General features: G+C 39.7%; 1 long non-coding RNA gene across 4 annotated transcripts in view; it reads left to right on the top strand.

The window, feature by feature from the left end:
• Window positions 1-23,016, top strand: part of LOC139178224 (uncharacterized) — a 353,724-nt gene that overhangs the window by 213,902 nt on the left and 116,806 nt on the right. The gene's annotated exons all lie outside the window — the stretch shown is intronic.

Genomic DNA, 23,016 nt, shown 5'->3' with positions numbered 1-23,016 from the left:
CAGTTGTTCAATACAAGGGAGCACTACTTAGACTCAGCAAGGAAGCAGCCTGTACATAAAGATACTTGGGTTCACAGAGCTGGGAAAACAAGCTTCTCAGCAGTTAACCAAGACCTGGACTTCTACAACCTCATTCATCTAATTCATAGCTCTGATAACAATGTCTCAGAATCTGTCCCCATTTCCGTATCTAATGGTCAAACAGATCTTACAATATAGACTGATAATAAAGTATTTTTTAATGTGATAAGAAGTTTATGGTAATATTTAGGTTTTGTAAACTCCCAGAAAGTTCTTCTGATTATCATGATTTAAGTTTTACAGTTTTGTTTGTTTCCTCTTGTTTTGGTTTTCCTGTCTTGCAATCCCTAATTCTCTTTAGTTTAATAGGGACTTGGAGGGAAAGTCCTATGCAGCTAAGCCTCAGTGTGGGTGAAGCAGGTTTCAAGTGATTAGCAACTAATTGGAATGAGGGGAACAAAGAAATGTCTTCCTTCAGGCTTAGAGGTAAAATTCTGAAGGGTCATAAGATGGTAACACTCCACCAATAGAAATTGAAAGCCCATTAACTTATTCTTCATCCTCAGATTTCCTAGCCAGCCCAGAAAAATATGAGTGTAGTCTGACTCCAGAATGGACATGTTGTTGTTCAGTCACTAAGTTGTGTCCGACTCCGTGGGACCCCGTGGACTGCAGTACACCAGGCTTCCTTGTCCTTCACCATCTCTCAGAATTTTCTCAAACTCATATCCATTGAGTTGGTGATGCCATCCAGTCATCTCATTCTCTGTTTTCCCCTTCTCCTGCCCTCAATCTTCCCCAGCATCAGGGTCTTTTCCAATGAGTCAGTTCTTTGCATCAGGTGGCCAAAGTATTGGAAATTTAGCTTCAGCATCAGTCCTTCCAATGAATATTCAGGGTTGATTTCCTTTAGGATTGACTGGTTTGATCTCTTTGCTCTCCAAGAGACTCTCAAGAATCTTCTCCAGCACCACAGTTCAAAGGAATCAATTCTTTAGTGCTCAGCCTTCTTTATGGTCCAACTTTCACATTCATACATGAATACTGGAAAAACCATAGTATTGATTATGTGGACCTTTGTTGGCAAAGTGATGTCTCTGCTTTTTAAAATGCTGTCTAGGTTGGTCATAGCTTTTCTTCCAAGAAGCAAGCATCTTTTAATTTTGTGGCTGCCATCACCATCCACAGTGATTTTGAAGCCCAAGAAAAGAAAGTCTGGTACTGTTTCCACTTTTTTCCCATCTATTTATCATGAAATGATGGGACCAGATGCCATGATCTTAGTTTTTGAATGTTGTTTTAAACCAGCTTTTTCACTCCTCTTTCACCCTCATCAAGAGGCTCTTTAGTTCTTCACTTTCTGCCATAAGGGTGGTGTCATCTGCATATCTGAGATTAATGATATTTCTCCTGGAAATCTTGATTCTGGCTTTTGCTTTATCCAGCCTGGCATTTTGCATGATGTACTCTGCATATAAGTTAAATAAGCAGGGTGACAATATACAGCCTTGCCTTTTCCTATTTGGAACCAGTCTGTTGTTCCATGTCCAGTTCTAACTGTTGCTTCCTGACCTGCATATAGGTTTCTCAAGAGGCAGGTCAGGTGGTCTGGTATTCCCATCTCTTTCAGAATTTTCCGCAGTTTATTGTGATCCACAGAGTCAAAGGCTTTGGCATAGTCAATAAAGCAGAAATAGATGCTTTTCTGGAACTCTCTTCCTTTTTCCATGATCCAGCGAATGTTGGCAATTTGATCTCTGGTTCCTTTGCCTTTTCTAAATCCAGCTTGAACATCTGGAAGTTTTTGGATCACATACGCTGAGGCCTAGTTGGAAGGATTTGAGCATTACCTTACTAGCATGTGAAATGAGTGCAATCGTATGCTAGTCTGAACAGTCTTTGACATTGTCTTTCTTAGGAATTGAAATGAAAACTGATCTTTTCCAGTCCTGTGGCCACTCTGAGTTTTTCAAATTCCACATATTTAGTGCAGCACTTTCACAGCATCATCTTTGAGCATTTTAAATAGCTCAGTTGGAATTCTATCATCTCCACTAGCTTTCCTTATAGTAATGCTTCATAAGGCCCACTTGACTTCATATTCCAGGGCGTCTGGCTCTACATGAGCGACCACAGTGTCATGGTTATCCAGGTCATTAAGTCCTTTCTTGTATAGTTCTTCTGTGTATTATTGCCACCTCTTTTTAATCTCTTCTGCTTCTGTTAGGTCATTGCCATTTCTGTCCTTTATTGTGCCCATTGTTACCTGAAATGTTCCCTTGGTATCTCCAATTTTCTTGAAGTGATCTCTAGTCTTTCCTATCCTGTTGTTTTCCTTTATTTCTTTGCATTGTTCACCTAAGAAGGCTTTCTTATCTCTCCTTGCTATTCTCTGGAACTCTGCATTCAGTTGGGTGTATCTTTCCCCTTCCCCTTTGCCTTTTGCTTCTCTTCTTTTCTCAACTATGTGTAAGGCCTCCTCAGACAACCACTTTGCCTTGTTGGAGATCAAATCAGATCAGATCAGTCGCTCAGTCGTGTCCGACTCTTTGCAACCCCACGAATCGCCAGGCCTCCCTGTCCATCACCAACTCCTGGAGTTCACTCAGACTCACGTCCATCGAGTCAGTGATGCCATCCAGCCATCTCATCCTCTTGTCATCCCCTTCTCCTCCTGCCCCCAATCCCTCGCAGCATCAGAGTCTTTTCCAATGAGTCAACTCTTCGCATGAGGTGGCCAAAGGACTGGAGTTTCAGCTTTAGCATCATTCCTTCCCAAGAAATCCCAGGGCTGATCTCCTTCAGAGTGGACTGGTTGGATCTCCTTGCAATCCAAGGGACTCTCAAGAGTCTTCTCCAACACCACAGTTCAAAAGTATCAATTCTTTGGTGCTCAGCCTTCTTCACAGTCCAACTCTCACATCCATACACGACCACAGGAAAAACCATAGCCTTGACTAGACGAACCTTTGTTGGCAAAGGAATGTCTCTGCTTTTGAATATGCTATCTAGGTTGGTCATAACTTTCCTTCCAAGGAGTAAGCGTCTTTTAATTTCATGGCTGCAGTCACCATCTGGTGTGATTTTGGAGCCTAGAAACATAAAGTCTGACACTGTTTCCACTGTTTCCCCATCTATTTCCCATGAAGTGATGGGACCGGATGCCATGATCTTCATTTTCTGAATGTTGAGCTTTAAGCCACCTTTTTCACTCTCCACTTTCACCTTCATCAAGAGGCTTTTTAGTTCCTCTTCACTTTCTGCCATAAGGGTGGTGTCATCTACATATCTGAGGTTATTGATATTTCTCCCGGCAGTCTTGATTCCAGCTTGTGTTTCTTCCAGTCCAGCGTTTCTCATGATGTACTCTGCATAGAAGTTAAATAAGCAGGGTGACAATATGCAGCCTTGACGCACTCCTTTTCCTATTTGGAACCAGTCTGTTGTTCCATGTCCAGTTCTAACTGTTGTTGGAGATACATAGACTTAAAACTTAGGGAAAGCTGTCTCTTTCTACTTGGTCCTAAATATTAACTCCAAGGATAGCAATGAGACAAGACCTAGCTCTAATATAGTAACTTTGGGGGCAGACAGATAATAAAATTTGTCTTTAATTTTTCCCATGAGCTAGCTTTTAGTACCATTAGATTCTTTTCATAATGAATTTTGGTGAGTCTCTAAAGGAACACTCTCACCACATAGGAAATTAACCCATCCTTTCCTAAATGATTCTTGGCAGTCTCATTGGTTGTAAGGTCTGGTGTTCAGAGTCTTAGAGATGAGCTACTCTGCCATGGAAGACACTGAGTAACGTGAGATTTAAACAGCATCATAAAAAGGCCATATGGAGAGCAAACAATGTGAACTTTGGAGGTTGGTAGGGTGAGTGTAGGAAAGGTGCTAAAACAAATCATAGCCGGCTTCCAAGGGCATTAATGGGAGCTGGGTAGAAGAGGTTCCAGTCGTAGGAGTGATGGAGCTTAGGAGCAGTCCAGAGGTAAGGGAAAGGAGTCTCTCAGTCATTCTCAATAATTGTTATTGTATTCTTAGTGTATCATGTCTGGAGGCACTTGGTTTGAGTTGGTGTTATTCAGATGTCTTATTGTAAATTTACTATTTCCCCTTTGTAACCAACGGGCATTATGTGTGGAGCAATATTTTGTGGCTACATATATCTTGTTCCTCTTTTCTCCTCTCACAGCTATTCAACTTTTCATTACTAATTTGGAGAGATTAATATCTCAAAATTGAGATTTCTTATAAGCAGGTATTAGAACCCACTTAAAAAATCAACAAACTCAATTAAAATTTTTGCCACACTAGTATAACTTATTCATTAAGGGGCAAAAACTTACCAAGCCCAAAGGGAAGCAACTTAAGGCCTATCACCCAGTTAAACTCTTTTCTCAGGTAACCTGATTTTTCCCACATCTGGCAAATCAAGTTTTTCCAGTCCAAGGTGGAACATAAACCAATTCCTAGAATTAGGGAACACTTGGAATTTTCTGGGTCAGGGCACTGGTACTAGGGTGGGGCTCAGTGTGGGTTCATTTATACAAGGAGTCAAGAATTTCCCCAGAGAGTGTGGATGATGTCTGACAGCAGTGGGCTTGAGTGGCCTGAGGATTCCATTTTTCATTCTACAGGGAAAATTACTTCCTGAAACAGGTACAAAGACCCTCAGTGGAATTCTACAAGAGGATCTAACAAGGGATGTGGGGCAGAAAGGTACACTGTCACTAAAACCAAGATTCTCAGCTTTGACTTGTCCTTCAGGACCATTCACTCCATAACATCTTCTCCTTGAAGAAGCCAGATAGTGGATCTGAGAGCCTGTGTCAGCCACTGTCTTACATGCTGAGACATATTCCAAGGGATTACATTGGCCTGTGACCTGGATTAAAACAGGCTTTCCTGATTTCCTGTGTAGACCTGTGTTGCCTAATGCAACTGACTAGAAAAGGCAGGATTGGTAATTTAAAAAAATATATATTGAAATATAGTTGATTTACAATATTGTGTTAGTTTCTACTGTACAGCAAAGTAAGTTATACATATATATATATATATATATATATATATATTCTTTTCCATTATGGTTTATCACAGAATATTGAATATAGCTTCCTGTGCTATACAGTAGGACTTAATTTATTTATTCTGTATATAGTCATTTGCATATGCTAATCCCCAACTCTTAAAACTTCTCCCCCAGCCCCTTCCCCTTTAAAAAAGTGAAAGTGAAATTGCTCAGTCGTGTCCAACTCTTTGCGACCCCACGGACTTTGCAACTCCTCCGTCCATGGGATTTTCCAGGCAAGAGTACTGGAGTGGGTTGCCATTTCCTTGGCAACACTACGTCTCTATACCTGTGAGTCTGTTTCTGTTTCATTTGTATCATATTTTAGATTTCATATATAAGTGATATCATGGTATTTGTCCTCGTCTGACTTATTTTGCTTAGTATGGTAATCTCTAGGTCATCCATGTTGCTGCAAATAGTATTATTTCATTCTTTTTAATGACTGAGTAATATTCAGTCATATATATATATATATCTCACATCTCCTTTATCCATTCATCTGTTGATGGATGATGTTATTTCATTCTTTTTAATGACTGAGTAATATTCAGTCATATATATATATATATATCTCACATCTCCTTTATCCATTCATCTGTTGATGGATGATGTTATTTCATTCTTTTTAATGACTAATATTCAGTCATATATATATATATATATCTCACATCTCCTTTATCCATTCATCTGTTGATGGATGATGTTGTTTCCATGCCTTGGCTAATATAAATAATGCTACTCTGAACACAGAGGTGCATATATCTATAGTTTTGCCTGGGTATATGCCCAGGAGTGGAATTGCTGGATCATATGGCAACTCTACTTTTAGTTTACTGTTTTCCATAGTGGCTGCACCAACTTACATTCCCCCACAGTGTAAGAGGGTTCCTTGTCTCCATACACTCTCCAGCGTTCATTATTTGTAGACTTTTTAAGGACGGCCATTCTAATCATTGTGAGGTGGTACCTCGTTATAGTTTTAATTTGCATTTCTCTAGTAATTAGTGATGATGAGTATCTTTTCATGTGCCTGTTGGCCATCTATGTGTCTTCTTTGGAGAAATGTCTATTTAGATCTTCTGCCCTTTTTTCCATTGGGTTGCTGATTTTTTTTGTTATTGAATTGTATGAATTATTCATATAGTTTGGAAATTAAACCCTATTGATTGCATCACTTAAATATTTTCTCCCCATTCATAGGTTGTCTTTTCATTTTGTTTATGGTTTCCTTTGCTGTACAAAATCTTACAAGCTTGATTAGGTCCCATTTGTTTATTTTTGCTTTTGTTTCTATTGTTTTGGGAATAGAAAACCTAAGAAAACATTTACATGATTTACATCAGAGAATGTTGTGCCTGTGTTCTCTTTTAGGTGTTTATGATATCTTGTTTTATATTTGAGCCTTTAAGCCATTTTGAATTTTTTTGTGTGCATGATGTGAGGGTGTGTTCTAACTTCACTGATTTACATGTGATTGTCTAAATTTCCCAATACTACTTGTTAGAGAGACTGTCTTTCCTCAATTGTATATTCTTGCCTCCTTTGACGAAGATTAATTGTCCATACGTGTTGATGTATTTTCAAGCAGTTGAAATAGTCTGCAGTCTGGCCAGCATAACTGTCATGAAGAAGGCAGTGAACTCTCCAAGAGTTTGACTTTTGCCCCTTTGACCTTACTGAGGAGGGACATAAAACAATCTGGAAAGAAATATATTAGAGGGTGGCTGGAGTGTGGAGCCCAAAAAAGAATCCTCCACTGTCTCTCTCCCACAAGAGTTGAGTGAAGTGGAGACCTAATTCATCCAGCACCTTCCCACAGTCAGTCTACCTTCCTTCCCATCTGAGTGCCTGCTGTAGCATACGGCATTCAAACTCTCCCTGACTGAGTTGCACCAGTTATAATTTTCCCTGCTTGTTTTATATGTTTTCTCTCACACATACTCTCTTTCTTAATTTGGGAATAATTCTGTAAGAAAGAGCTTTTCATTTCATTTCATATATGTATTTATATCTATATGGATTCATAAATTCCTCTTTCTGTTCCCTTGGGTTATAATTCATTACCATCATTATCTATTTTGATGCCCCAAATGACCCAGATTTGGCTAGTGAGACATCATAGACTTTTATCCCCACATACTTTAGTGTGACTTCCTGGGAACAAAGTTATTCCTTTACATAATCTCACCATGCATGTGTGCTCAGTCACTCAGTTGTATTGACTTTTTCTGACCCCCTGTAGCCCACCAGGCCCCTCTGTACATGGGATTATCCCGGCATGAATATTGGAGTGGATTCCCATGTCCTCTTCCTGACCCAGGGATGGAACGTGAGTCTCCTGCATTGGTAGGCAAATTCTTTACCACTGAGTCACCTGGGAAGCCCTATAATCTCAGCATAGTAGTCAAAATCAGAATGTTTAATGTTCATACATTATTATTATTATCTAATTCACAGCCTATGTTAAAATGTGTATATTTTCCTAATAGCGTTATCTATAGCTCCTTTACCGCCCCTCTTCTCCCCTATTCCATCTTTATCCAGTCGTCTGTTGATGGGCATTTATGTTGCCTCCATGTCTTGGCTATTGTAAATAGTGCTTCAATGAACATTGGGATGCATGTATTTTTCAAATTATAATTTTCTCTGGATATATACTCAGGAGTGGGATTGCAGGATCATATAGTAACTCTATTTTTAGGGATCAAGACCATCCCCATGGAAAAGAAATGCAAAAAAGCAAAATGGCTGTCTGGGGAGGCCTTACAAATAGCTGTGAAAAGAAGAGAAGCGAAAAGCAAAGGAGAAAAGGAAAGATATAAGCATCTGAATGCAGAGTTCCAAAGAATAGCAATAAAAGATAAAAAAGCCTTCCTCAGCGATCAATGCAAAGAAATAGAGGAAAACAACAGAATGAGAAAGACTAGAGATCTCTTCAAGAAAATTAGAGATACCAAGGGAACATTTCATGCAAAGATGGGCTCGATAAAGGACAGAAATGGTATGGACCTAACAGAAGCAGAAGATATTAAGAAGAGGTGGCAAGAATACACAGAAGAACTGTACAAAAAAGATCTTCATGACCCAGATAATCACGATAGTGTGATCACTGACCTAGAGCCAGACATCCTGGAATGTGAAGTCAAGTGGGCCTTAGAAAGCATCACTACGAACAAAGCTAGTGGAGGTGATGGAATTCCAGTTGAGCTATTTCAAATCCTGAAAGATGATGCTGTGAAAGTGCTGCACTCAATACGCCAGCAAATTTGGAAAACTCAGCAGTGGCACAGGACTGGAAAAGGGCAGTTTTCATTCCAATCCCCAAGAAAGGCAATGCCAAAGAATGCTCAAACTACTGCACAATTGCACTCATCTCATACTCTAGGAAAGTAATGCTCAAAATTCTCCAAGCCAGGCTTCAGCAATACATGAACTATGAACTTCCAGATGTTCAAACTGGTTTTAGAAAAGGCAGAGGAACCAGAGATTAAACTGCCAACATCCGCTGGATCATGGAAAAAGCAAGAGAGTTGCAGAAAAACATCTATTTCTGCTTTATTGATTATGCCAAAGCCTTTGACTGTGTGGATCATAATAAACTGTGGAAAATTCTGAAAGAGATGGGAATACCAGACCACCTGACCTGCCTCTTGAGAAATCTATATGCAGGTCAGGAAGCAACAGTTAGAACTGGACATGGAACAACAGACTGGTTCCAAATAGGAAAAGGAGTACATCAAGGCTGTATATTGTCACCCTGCTTATTTAGCTTATATGCAGAGTACATCATGAAAACACTGGGCTGGAAGAAGCACAAGTTGGAATCAAGATTGCCGGGAGAAATATCATTAATCTCAGATATGCAGATGACACCACCCTTATGGCAGAAAGTGAAGAAGAACTAAAAAGCCTCTTGATGAAAGTGAAAGTGGAGAGTGAAAAAGTTGGCTTAAAGCTCAACATTCAGAAAACGAAGATCATGGCATCCGGTCCCATCACTTCATGGGAAATAGATGGAGAAACAGTGGAAACAGTGTCAGACTTTATTTTTCTGGGCTCCAAAATCACTGCAGATGGTGACTGCAGCCATGAAATTAAAAGACACTTACTCCTTGGAAGGAAAGTTATGACCAACCTAGATAGCATATTCAAAAGCAGAGACATTCCTTTGCCAACAAAGGTTCGTCTAGTCAAGGCTATCGTTTTTCCTGTGGTCATGTATGGATGTAAGAGTTGGACTGTGAAGAAGGCTGAGCACCGAAAAATTAATGCTTTTGAACTGTGCTATTGGAGAAGACTCTTGAGAGTCCCTTGGACTGCAAGGAGATCCAACCAGTCCATTCTGAAGGAGATCAGTTCTGGGATTTCTTGGGAAGGAATGATGCTAAAGCTGAAACTCCAGTCCTTTGGCCACCTCATGCGAAGAGTTGACTCATTGGAAAAGACTCTGATGCTGGGAGGGATTCTCCACCAGCAATGTAGGAGGGTTTCTTTCTGTGAGCTGTATTTTAAAAGCCATTCCTAAAATTAGAATAGTTTTAAGGGAAAATCAGGGGTGGTGGTAGGAAGCCAAAGGAAAGGGTGGGCCTTCAAAATGTATTTATTGTATGAGCTCTCCCTACCACATTTCTTGCTAATATTAAAGTCAATGAAAACTTAGGTTGTTTGCATTTCTTTAAAAAAATTAATTTACTTTTTAATTGAAGCATAATTGCTTTACCAAATTTTGTTGTTTTCTGTCAAACCTCAGTATGAATCAGCCACAGGTATACATATATTCCCCTCCCTTTTGAACCTCCCCGCCATCTCCCTTCCCATCCCACCCCTCTAGGTTGATACAGAGCCACTGTTTGAGTTTCCTGAGCCATATAGCAAATTCCTGTTGGCTATCTATTTTCTATATGGTATTGTAAGTTTCCATGTTGCTCTTTCCATACATCTCACCCTCTCCTCCACCCTCCCCATGTCCATAAGTCTATTCTCTATGTCTGTTTCTCCACTGCTGCCCTGTGAATAAATTCTTCAGTACCATTTTTCTAGAGTCCATATATATGCATTAGAAAAATGATATTTATCTTTCTCTTTTTGACTCATTTCACTCTGTATAATAGGTTCTAGGTTCATCCTCATCAGAACTGACTCAAATGTGTTCCTTTTTATGGGTGAGTAATACTCCATTGTGTATATGTACTACAATTTCTTTATTTATTCATCTATTGATGGACATCTAGGTTGCTTCCATGTTCTAGCTATTGAAAATAGTGCTGCAATGAACAATGGGATACATGTGTCTTTTTCAGTTTTGGTTTCCTCAAGGTATATGCCTAGGAGTGGGATTGCTGGGTCATATGGTGGTTTTATTCCTAGTTTTAAAGGAATCTATACTATCTTCCTGGAGAAGGCAATGGCACCCCACTCCAGTACTTTTGCCTAGAAAATCCCATGGATGGAGGAGCCTGGTAGGCTGTAGTCCATGGGGTCGCTAGAGTTGGACATGACGGGGTGACTTCACTTTCACTTTTCACTTTCATGCATTGGAGAAGAAAATGGCAACCCACCCCAGTGTTCTTGCCTGGAGAATCCCAGGGACAGGGAAGCCTGGTGGGCTGCCGTCTATGGGGTTGCACAGAGTCAGACACGACTGAAGCGACTTAGCAGCAGCAGCAGCATACTATCTTACATAGTGGCTGTGTCAATTTACATTCCCACCAACAGTGCAAGAGTGTTCCCTTTTCTTCACATCCTCTCCAGCATTTATTGTTTGAAGACTTTTTGATGATGGCCATTCTTACTGGTGTGAGGTGATATCTCATTGTAATTTTGACTTGCATTTCTCTAGTAATGAGCAACGTTGAGCATCTTTTCATGTGTTTGTTAGGCATCTGTATGTCTTCTTTGGAGAAATGTCCGTTTAGGTCTTTTCCCCACTTTTTGACTGGGTTGTTTGTTTTTCTGGTATTGAGTTGCATGAGCTGCTTGTATATTTTGGAAATTAATCCTTTGTCAGTTGTTTCATTTACTATTATTTTCTCCCATTCTTAGGGTTGTCTTTTCACCTTGCTTATAGTTTCCTTTGCTGTGGAAAACTTTTAAGTTTAATCAGGTCCCCCTTGTTTACTTTTGTTTTTATTTCCATTGCTCTATGAGGTGGGTCATAGAGGATCTTGCTTTGATTTATGTCATCCAGTGTTTTACCTATGTTTTCTTCTAAGAGTTTTATGGTTTCTGATCTTACATTTAGGTCTTTAATCCATTTTGAGTTTATCTTTGTGTATGGCATTAGGAAGTGTTCTAATTTCATTCTTTTACATGTCCAGTTTTCCCAGCACCATTTATTGAAGAGGTTGTCTTTGTCCCATTGTATATTCTTGCCTCTTTTGTCAAAAAATAAGGTACCCATAGGTGCCTGGGTTTATTTCTTGGCTTTTTATCTTGTTCCATTGGTCTATGTTTCTGTTTTTGTGCCAGTACCATACTGTCTTGATGACTGTATCTTTGTAGTATAATCTGAAGTCAGGAAGGTTGATTCCTCCAGCTCCATTCTCCTTTCTCAAGACTGCTCTGGCTATTTGGGGCCTTTTGTGTTTCCATATGAATTGTGAAATTTTATGTTCTAGTTCTGTGAAAAATGCCATTGGTAATTTGACAGGGATTGCATTGAATCTGTAGATTGTGTTTGGTAGTATAGTCATTTTCATAATATTGATTCTTCCTATCCAAGAACATGGAATATCTCTCCATCTGTTTATGTCATCCTTGATTTCTTTCATTACTGTCTTATAATTTTTTGTGTACAGTTCTTTTGTCTCCTTAGGTAAGTTTATTCCTGGATATTTTTTTCTTTTTGTTGCATGTCTGCGTTTCTTTTTCTTTTGACATAAAGTGTATGATGAAATACATAAATACTAAGTGTACCATTAATTAGTTGTAATAAATGCAGTTCTCCCATATAATCCAAATCCTTATCAGGATACAGAACATGACCATCAGGATACAGAACATGGCCATTACACTGAAAACAACCATTATACTCTTTCTGATATATCCTTACCCCTCACTCATCAGTGGCAACAACTATTCTTATTTTTTTCATGATAACTTAATTTGACTTGCTTTAAAGCTTTAAATAAATAAGTAAAAAATCAATGAAAATCTTTAAATGAAGGTAGAGTAGAAACTTAGGAAGCCATTAAGATAAAAAAGAGTATAAGGTAAGAGAAAAAAAGAGTACAGGGTAAAAATAAGCTCATAAGTGCAATAAAGGGAAACAGTTAGGGTTTTTTAAATAACAAGATAAAGTGGATGAGATTTAAAATAGAAGACAGGTTATAAACCAGTGAGGTAGAAGAAAAAAACATAAAAAATGAAGAAGATAAGATCTAAGAGAAAATACAAATATTCCATGAACTAGAAAGGCAAAATATTGAAAGAGATTAAAGATTAAAAATAGGAAATATGAAATAAAAAGGTAAACATTTAAAATATGAAAACAATAACAAGTAAAAATAGAATATACTTAAAATCAAAACAAAAATCTGAAAGTGAAGAAGAACTCAAGAGCCTCTCGATGAAAGTGAAAGAGGAGAGTGAAAAGTTGGTTTAAAGCTCAACATTCAGAAAACTAAGATCATGGCATCTGGTCACATCACTTCATGGGAAATAGATGGGGAAACAGTGGAAACAGTGGCTGACTATTTTGGGGGGCTCCAAAATCACTGCAGATGGTGATTGCAGCCATGAAATTAAAAGATGCTTACTCCTTGGAAGGAAAGTTATGACCAACCTAGACAGCATATTAAAAAGCATATTAAAAACCTTTGCCAACAAAGGTCCATCTAGTCAAGGCTATGGTTTTTCCAGTGGTCATGTATGGATGTGAGAGTTGGACTATAAAGAAAGTTGAGTGCAGAAGAATTGATGCTTTTGAACTGTGGTATGGGAGAAGACTCTTGAGAGTCCTTTGGACTGCGAGGAGATCTGACCAGTCCATCTTAAAGGAAATCAGTCCTGAGTGTTCATTGGAAGGACTGATGCTAAAGCTGAAACTCCAGTATTTTGGCTACCTGATGGGAAGAGCTGACTCGTTTGAAAAGACCCTGTTGTTGGGAAAGATTGAAGGCAGGAGGAGAAAGGGACAACAAAGGCTGAGATGGTTAGATGGCATCACCGACTCAATGGACATGAGTTTTGGTAAACTCTGGGAGTTGGTGATGGACAGGGAGGCCTGGTGTGCTGCGGTTCATGGGGTCACAAAGAGTCAGACACGACTGAGCAACTGAACTGGAACTAGAACTGGATGGTACTTTATAGGAGTCCAGTGTGGAGTGGGGGAAAGCTCAGTGGCTTGGCATTTGGAAGACATGAGTTTAATCCCAGGATTCAAGCTAATGTAACCTGAAGAAACCATTACTCTCCCTGGACCTTGTATTTTATTTATTTAAGCTGTAAAAGGGGAGCCTTACAATAATGTTTTCCTATCCATATTATGCCACAGACAAGCGAAATATCACATTTTCTACTGTAGATTCCCAGATCAACATCTCCTGTGTTAGACACGGGAAGAGAGATAAGCATGAAAGTTAAAGTGTACAGGGAACCAAGCTGCTGCCTAAGAGGATGATGGGGAAGAGGTGTACATGGTGCAGTGTTAGACTCAACAGGTCTCAAACCCGTGTTGGGAAAGAATGATTGAGCTCCTGAAACTCTTAGCTTCATTAGGGTTTTTTTTTTTTTTTTTAAATACCCTCAGTAAAACTAAGATTCAGTTGTGAAAGCCCTAGATTCCAGCCAACAAGGAAGAACTTAATGAGCTCTGGTAATTATCCAGATCATAAAGTTAGAACAGGAAGCAGTACCAATCCTATCTGACATGTTATCTAAAGTTGTAGTCACTGTACTTGTGTGAAGATGCTTCGAACTGATGCTGATCCAAGGCTGTCATGGTTACCATGGGTATGTGTTGCTCATGTTCTCTTTACCATGTCACTCTGGGTTTCATATTAACATACCAGGGTTGTCTCATCTGCACACTAGAAAAACCCAGGTTTTGAAAATGACAGTAAAAGGATTGCCAGCCACCCAGATACCTAGGAAGGTCAAGATCCTCCCTTTTCTCCTCCCTTTATCCTGAGTTTGCTTCTGGCTAGAATTCCCTGTTTAATCCTTTTGTTTGTATTTTTGGGTTGGGTTTAGTGTGGGTTTGTTTTTGTTCTCTTGCTTTATGAGAGGAAATGGTGGGAGGGGAGGGCAGGACTGGGGAGAAACACAAGCCATTCACTCCTTCCTGTGCTTATTTGGATCCAGAATTCCCTATTTATCTCTATGTCTCCATCACCTTTTACTAGTCTCTAGAGGTCACTTCCCAGAGAATTTCTTTTCTTTCGTGGCTTTCTAGGCATCACACTTGCCTCAGTTTCCCTGTAAGTCACCTCCAACCCCCATTCTACTCTTAATAAACCTAATTACCCCTCTGGAACTGGAAAGGGGCAAAATGTGAATGCAGAGCATCCAAGAATCTGCAAATTGTCTTAATTTAGTCAGCATATTCTTGGTGAGAATCACACTGGGCAAGAGCTAACGTTGACACTGGGAAATGTTGTGAATAATCTCTGTTTTTTAGGACTTGCATTTCACCAGTTTTAAGATTTGCGTGTTCTATTACTAATTGGAGAGACAATTATGATGCAGTAGGAAAGGGCAGAAGGCCTGGATTCAAGCCCAGCTCTGCTGTGCATTAGCTGTGGGACCTCACTTAAGACAGTTGATCTCTCCCAGCTTTAGTTTCGTGATCTTTTGATTGAGTATGGTGATACCCACTTGCAGTGTGGATGTGAGAATTCTGTGAGTTAATAAAAGGGCAAATGCCAACTGTATTCTTTTTAAATTCTTACTTTATATTAGAGTATAGTTGATTTACAATGTTGTGTTAGTTTTAGGTGTACAGCAAAGTGATTTAAACATACATATACCTTTTCTTTTTCAAACTCTTTTCCCATTTAAGTTATTAGAGCATATAGAGTTCCCTGTGCCATATGGTAGGTCCTTGCTGGTTATCCATTTCACACATAGTAGTGTGTATATGTTAATCTCAAACTCCTAATTTATCCCTCCCCCTGCCTTTCTTCTTTGGTAACCATAAGTTTGCTTTCTATGTCTATGAGTCTGTGTCTGTTTTGTAAATAAGTTCATTTGTATCATTTTAAAATTTTATTATTTATTTATTTAAATTTATTTATTTTAATTGGAGACTAATTACTTTACAATATTGTATTGGTTCTGCCACTGTATCATTTTTTTTTAAAGATTCCACATATAAGTGATATCATATGATATTTATCTTTCTCTATCTGACTTAATTCACGTAGTATGGTAATCTGTGGGTCCATCTAGTTGCTGCAAATGGCCTTATTTCATTCTTTTTTTATGGCTGAGTAGTATTCCATTGTATATATGCACATCTTCTTAATCCATTCATTTGTCAATAGCTGTTTACCACCTGTATTATTAATGTTTAATTTTGAAAGTATGTACTCAATCTGAGATATAAATGTACAGAGCATTAGTTCTACAGGATATTCCTCAAAATGATTTGAAATCTTTGTATTAAAGTGTCAGTTTGGGGGAAAAGCAGCAGTGAGTCTAATGTGACTTTGAGGATGTCATGGACACACGTTAGGGGATCGCAAAGAGATCCCCAAAGAGAGACTCCCCCTCCCTGCCCATAACTTCCAGGCCATAGTCCTGTTGGCCATCCCAGTCACCGCACCCCCCACCATTTTTCCATTTGAACAGGATGCTGTATATTCATTTATATATCTGGGAGAGGATCAGAATTGAAAAGAATTGTAGGTGAGCACTTTTTGAAATCCACCTTAAAGGTAGGAGGGTATTTTAGAAAGTCAAGACCTGGTTAATAGAAATGGACAAGCAAACCATGTACTTCTTATCCCTGGGAAAGCTTCAAGTGCCTATTGGGAATTGATTTTAGGATTGTGACAATAATACTGATGTTCTTTGAAGATGGCAGCAACCTGATAAAGCTTTTAAAAAAGTAGATTTGTATGTGAAGTATTTCAGACCAAAATTTCCTTTGGACACCACTTTCTTATTTGTCTTTAGTCCTGACTCACTGAGTGGTTATTATAGCGACACATGTGGGCATGTGAAAGTGTGGCCTCAGTGACAAGTGCTTGCTGACTTTGTGTTCAGGTGTGCAATTCTTTCTTCCTCTTCCCCACCCTCCTACTCCCACTCCATCTCCCCCAACTCTGCCCAACACTGCACTTAAAATGCCATTTTGCCGCTTCATTGATTGCTCTGTGAGAAGCAATCGGAGTGACCACATAAATGCTGCCCAGAGACATCTGTCATCTTCTGGCTCAAACAGAAAACCACAGCTACAAGACTGTCAAGCATCGGTCCATATTTACACAACTTCCCAGACACCTGAAAGCTTAACAGAACTCCACATTTATAAAATTCCCACATGTTCAGACAAGTTTTTTCCCCCTTACTTGTTCAAAGCTTTGCTTTCTGAAAAATGTTACTGAGAGGGATACCTGGAAATCTGTGAAAGTAATAATTTAGGAGGGCATGCAGATAAGTTTGCATCCTCAGGCTACAAATCACAAATAGATTGAATATGTTTTCTCTCTTCTTGGGAAATCGAGAGATGCTAGACAAAAACCAGGTCTGATTTTCATTACTATATGCCTAAAATAGGATGGGCTCAAAATATTAATCCTTGGACTGCAGTCAAACATGTAAATTTCAGTTTAAATAAGTGCTTAATAGGAAAAGCAAAGGGGGTAACCCTTGAGGCTCCGCTAAAGGCCACTGGTGGCCTCAGCTCTTTGTTTGCTGCCTCCCTTTTTGCATCAGCTGACCTGTTTTCCTGGAGAATTGCCTTGACTTGGTGAACAAGGCTCAAGCACTGGCAAGGAGTCTCTTTGCAGTGGGAGCCGGGAAGGAAGCTGCCCAGCCATCCATGGAAATGCTAATGAGTTGAGGTGGCCCTGGGCTTTTTAATTCAGATCTGTAATACTTTGCTTTCCTGATGGTGTTGGAACATAATTTTACATGACTCCATACTAGGGAGACAGTGAAAAGCGGATCCCACCAAGCTGAATAGCTTCCACTGCTTCTCTAGGAATTAAACAATGTTTTTCATCAAGATGATGGAAACAGTTTGACTCTATTATGAGGACTGACTTCAGGACAAAGTAGGAGTGGCTGCTTTGCCCATTTTCAACTAAAACAGGCACTGTGGCATTGCAAGTTGCAGCCCTCTTAGGATACCATTTTCCTTACTCTGGTTCTGTATTGGAGGAAGTTATTCTCCTGGCTTGCACACATCTTACCCAGGAAACTGAGAGCAAAGGGGAGATGGGGGAAAAGCGTCTGTCTTCTAGAGTCCTATTCCACACTCTGATGTTTCCTGGTATCTGAGGAAACACAACTTATGTCAGGGGGACTCCAGGCAAAGGCTTCTCTAGGGTGAATGGAAGCTACTATTCATGGACCTTCCCAACCCTCCAGAGGAAAATACTGTTCTGGAAAATATTACTGGATTCTTGGTCCACTTTTTAATATTCACATGTCTATAGTTTAAGTGAGAAGTTCAAGAAAATGAGTATCTTATTATCAACATGACTTGATACAGAAGCAGAAAGTGTCCTTAAACAATGGGGTTGGAAAAGGCAAGTTCTTAGCAGAATGGTACCCTGGGTGTGTGCCTCCTGCAGATGGAGCCAGCAGGGCCCACTGAGTAGTAGTTTCTGTACCTGAGATCTGGCTTGTTGTTCTAACCATGTGAGGTTGTATGAGTGGCATTTAAAATCCTGTTTTATCATGTTATTAAGCCAGCCAGAGATGTAGGGGAAGGGCTCTGGGCCTGCGGGAACAGAGGGCGTGGCCCACTGTCTCTTTTGCTCCATGTCCCTGACATGCAGTCTGTGCAGTCTTCAGGGATGAGGTCCATGATCTTCTGCTATCCCAGGCTGCCTTCCACCTGTGGCTTTGGATTTGATAGAAAGGACAGAAGCACAAAGAATAAATTTTGACAGGTTGTATTCTTGCTGGTAAAGAGGGAGAGTGAAGAATCAGGTGATATAGAAAATAACCATCCTATAGGCAATCACGTAGGACCAGCTAATGTTGTGGGTGCACGTAGGTGAACAAGATATAAAACACAGAGTTCTTGGCTCTCACAGAGTATCTAGTCTCATAGGGACATAATTTTTTTTTATGTTACTTAATGACGTCACCCTCTCCAGTTATTGGCCCTTGGGAAATTACTATTTGAATGTAGTCTCCGGAACTAAATGAGGAAATGGTCTACATCTTCTTTTTAGATAGGAGAATTTTGTAACTTAATACGTTTCTATTTCTGTTCTGTGAATAAGCTAGGATTCTAAGTTGCAAACCACAAAAATTATTTCCAACTAACTTAGGCAAAAAAGAGGAATTTGTTGAAAGGATATTTAAATCAAAACATATACATTCAGGACCTGGCTATCCCATTGATTCACTCAGGGGTACCAGGCAAATCATTTATCCTTTACAGATTTCACTTACTTGCCATTGAAAGAATGTTGTACGATCAGAGTGGAACTCCCAAAATAGATGGGATATTCCAAGACCAAGTTTGGAAAACAGATATGAACCAAAGGAGTTATGGAAAGTGAGGCCACAGAAGCTGATTGTCATGCTGCTGGGTCAAAGTGAGGAAGACACCCAACTCTCTTCGCGATTGGGTCACTCACTCAAGATCAAGTCCTGAGAGAACCTTCTGACTGGCTCAACTTCAGTTTGGGAGCTAGTTCCTTTGATGTCAACAGTAGGAGGGACACCCACTCTCATGATTAATGAAGCAGTCTCCAAAGAAGGCATACAGTTGGCCAAAAGGCACATGAAAAGATGCCCAGCATCGCTAATTATTAGAGAAATGCAAATCAAAACAACAATGAGGTATCACTTCATCTAGTCAGAATTATCATCATTAGGAAGTCTACAAATATTAAAACACTGGAGAGGGTGTGGAGAAAAGGAATGCTCCTATATGTTGCTAGGAATGTAAATTGGTAGTCACTATGGAGAAGGCAATGGCACCCCACTCCAGTACTCTTGCCTGGAAAATCCCATGGACAGAGGAGCCTGGTAGGCTGCAGTCCATGGGGTCGCTAAGAATCAGACATGACTGAGTGACTTCACTTTCACTTTTCACTTTCATGAATTGGGGTAGGAAATGGCAACCCACTCCAGTGTTCTTGCCTGGAGAATCCCAGGGACAGGGGACCCTGGTGGGCTGCCGTCTATGGGGTCGCACAGAGTCGGACACGACTGAAGCTACTTAGCAAATGGAGAATATAGTTCCTTAAAAAACTAAAAATAAAGTTGCCATATGATCCAGCATTTCCATCCCTGGGCATATATCTGGAGAAATCTCTTAATTTGAAAAGACATATACACCCCAATGTTCATAGGAGGCTATTCACAGTATCCAAGACATGGAAGCAACCTAAATGTCCATTAACAGATGAATGGATAAAGAACACACAGAATATTACTCAGCCATTAAAAAGAACGAAATAATGCCATTTGGATAGACCAAGCGATTATCATATTAAGTTAAGTAAGCCAGACAAAGACAAATATCATGATATTACTTACATGTTTAATCTAAAAAAATGGTACAAATGAACTTATTACAAAACAGAGAAGCACAGTCATAGAAAACAAACTTCTAGCTATCAAAGGGGAAAGCGGGCGAGGGATAAATTAGGAAGTTGGGATTAACATATACACACTACCATATATAGAATAGATAGCCAGCAAGCATCTACTGTATAGCACATGGAACTGTATTCAATATTTTGTAATAACCTATAAGGGAAAAGAATCTGAGAAAAGAATATATGTGTATATATAAAATTATCTCTCTATATAATTGAATCATGCTGTACACTTAAAACTAACACGATATTGTGAATCAACTATACTTCAATTTTTAAAAAAGATTAATGATGTAGTCTCCAAAGGGAAGGTTAGCAGACTGATGGAAAGGATGGTGCCTGCTGGATAGCCACAAAAACGGATGTCAGGAAAAACAGACCAAAAAGAAGCATTATCAACCCTCATAGGGAGCTTACTTGTATTCCTTGTCTTTTCTTGGTTCTGACTTTTGTGTCCTTCTTTTCCCTTTTATTATTCTTATGGTACAGCATTCCTTGAACGTCAAGAGAAGTGAGATTTGAAAAGGATAAATGACTTGCTCGATGTCCCTGAGCTAGTAAGTGATACAGTCAGGTCCTGAATTTGTAACTTTTGATTTAAGTTTCTACCCTCTTGTCTTTCCCATAAATTGATGCAATGCAAAGTGGAGAGTAGGGGCTTCCCTTGTGGCTCAGTGATAAAAAAAATCCGCCTGCCAATGCAGGAGACCTGAGTTATATCCCTGGGTCGGGAAGAAGCCTTGGAGAAGGAAATGGCAACCCACTCCAGTATTCTTGCCTGGGAAATCCCTTGGAAAGAGGAGACTGGTGAACTATAGTCCATGGGTTTGCAAAAACTCAGGCATGACTTAGTGACTAAACAACAACAAAGTGGAGAGTGATAAATATCAAGAAAGGTAAATAAAAATGGTATGGTTGCTTTGAAAGGAAATATTTCTCCCTGTTTCCAGAAGTTTATAGGTCCATGGGATTGACAACAAATACATTTTCCTAACTGAAGGACAATTGCATCTCTTCTCTTTTGAAAGTTCAACTTGTAAGCCAACCCATGAGCACAGAACTGTTGCCAGGAAGGTTGCCATGGTAAACTGGGGAATGGTTTCTTCATTTTCTTCCTGGCTGAGACCTTCTAGGAATCTCATGTCTGTTTGGACTATTTCCCTCTCCTCAAAAGACCTATCCCACCAGCCAATTGCACCAATCTTAATTTTCTTGCCTTTTAAAAAAGTATATATTTTGGAGATGGGGAGAACTGCATGTTTATTACAGAAAATTTGGATAATACACAGACCCCTCCCCCAACACACAACCAAAAAACCCCACTCAGAGCTCTACTGTTAATATTTTGGTAATTTTATTTTTTTATATGTATGTATAGGTATATACATTTGTTTGAAAATTGAAATTATATGATATAAATATGATATGAGCTTCCTGGGCTTCCCTGATAGCTCAGCTGATAAAGAATCCACCTGCAATGCAGGAGACCCTGGTTTGATTCCTGGGTCGGGAAGATCCACTGGAAAAGGGATAGGCCACCCACTCCAGTGTTCTTGGGCTTCCCTTGTGGCTCAGCTGGTAAAGAATCTGCCTGTAATGTGGGAGACCTGGGTTCAATCCCTGGGTTGGGAAGATCTGCTGGAGAAGGGGGAAAGGCTACCCACTGCAGTATTCTGGCCTGGAGAATTCCATGGACTGTATAGTCCATGAGGTTGTAAAGAGTCAGACACTACTGAGTGACTTTCACTTTCATGATATGAGCTATAAATTGAGATTACATCAATACGATATATATTGAGATTATATGATATAAATTATTGGATCACATGATATAATATGGATATCTTTTCATGACATGAAATTGTTGGCATTTGAATTCTTAATTTAATAAGCATTTAATAAGCATTTGTGCACCCATTTTGGGCTTTCTTTTGTGAATTAGAAAACTTCCCTCTCTCCTCAAGGAGCCATCTCCTCCTCCACTTTTCATCTATTTAGCAGGGAGGAAATGGAAGAAACCAGGAGTCAAAGAATCAAGAGAGCAACCCTGGGCACAAAGACTTAAAACTAATATCATATTTCTATATTAAAGATATTAAGGGATTCAAAATGCTTCCTTTCACAGTTTTTAAAAGTAGAGGCATATTGCTTAGTTTTTACATGAAATCACATCTAAAGCAACACAGTTTTGCAGAAATGCCACTGAAAAAATATATATATATATATTTTAAAGAATTCATTATTTTACAGGGTCTCTCTAAGAGTCTATGACAGAGCTAGACAGCATATTAAAAAGCAGAGATATCACTTTGCCAGCAAAGGTCCATACAGTCAAAGCTATGACTTTTCCAGTAGTCGAGTATGGATGTTAGAGTTGGACCAAAAAGAAGGCTGAGCGCTGAAGAGTTGATGCTTTAAAATTGTGGTGCTGGAGAAGACTCTTGAGAGTTCCTTGGACTGCAAGGAGATCAAACCAGTCAATCCTAAAGGACATCAACCCTGAATATTCATTGGAAGGACTGATGCTGAAGCTGAAGCATCAACACTTTGGCCACCTGATGTGAAGAACTGAGGTATTAGGAAAGAACTGGATGCTGGGAAAGATTGAAGGCCAAAGGAGAAGGGGGCAGCAGAGTATGAGATGGTTAGATAGCATTAGTGACTCAACGGACATGAATTTGAGCAAACTCTGGGAGACAGTGAAGGACAGGGAAGCCTGGCGTGCAGCAGTCCGTGGGGTCACAGAGCCAGACATGACTTAGGGATTGAACAAGAATAACAACTCTAAGAGTCTAAACAAGATCCAGTTCATAAACCATGCATCTAACTTAATCGTTGCCTTGTTCCAGTCCTCCAGCCTCTAGAGGGCGCTCTGGACCATCTCACGCATCAACCCCATACTTGTCTTCTTTGTCTTCCTTCCCTCTCTCTCCTTCCTTTTGTTGATACCTTAACCTCTTTTCGGAGGAGGCAATGGCACCCCACTCCAGTACTCTTGCCTGGAAAATCCCATGGACGGAGGAGCCTGGTAGGCTGCAGTCCATGGGGTTGCTAAGAGTCGGACACGACTGAGCGACTTCCCTTTCACTTTTAACTTTTCACTTTCACGCTTTGGAGAAGGAAATGGCAACCCACTCCAGTGTTCTTGCCTGGAGAATCCCAGGGACGGGGGAGCCTGGT

The sequence above is a fragment of the Bos indicus genome, chromosome 21 (genome assembly GCF_029378745.1).
Source record: "Bos indicus isolate NIAB-ARS_2022 breed Sahiwal x Tharparkar chromosome 21, NIAB-ARS_B.indTharparkar_mat_pri_1.0, whole genome shotgun sequence".
Classification (NCBI taxonomy): domain Eukaryota; kingdom Metazoa; phylum Chordata; class Mammalia; order Artiodactyla; family Bovidae; genus Bos; species Bos indicus.
The sequence above is the reverse complement of the archived record's forward strand: the minus strand, read 5'-3'. Positions and strand labels throughout refer to the sequence as shown.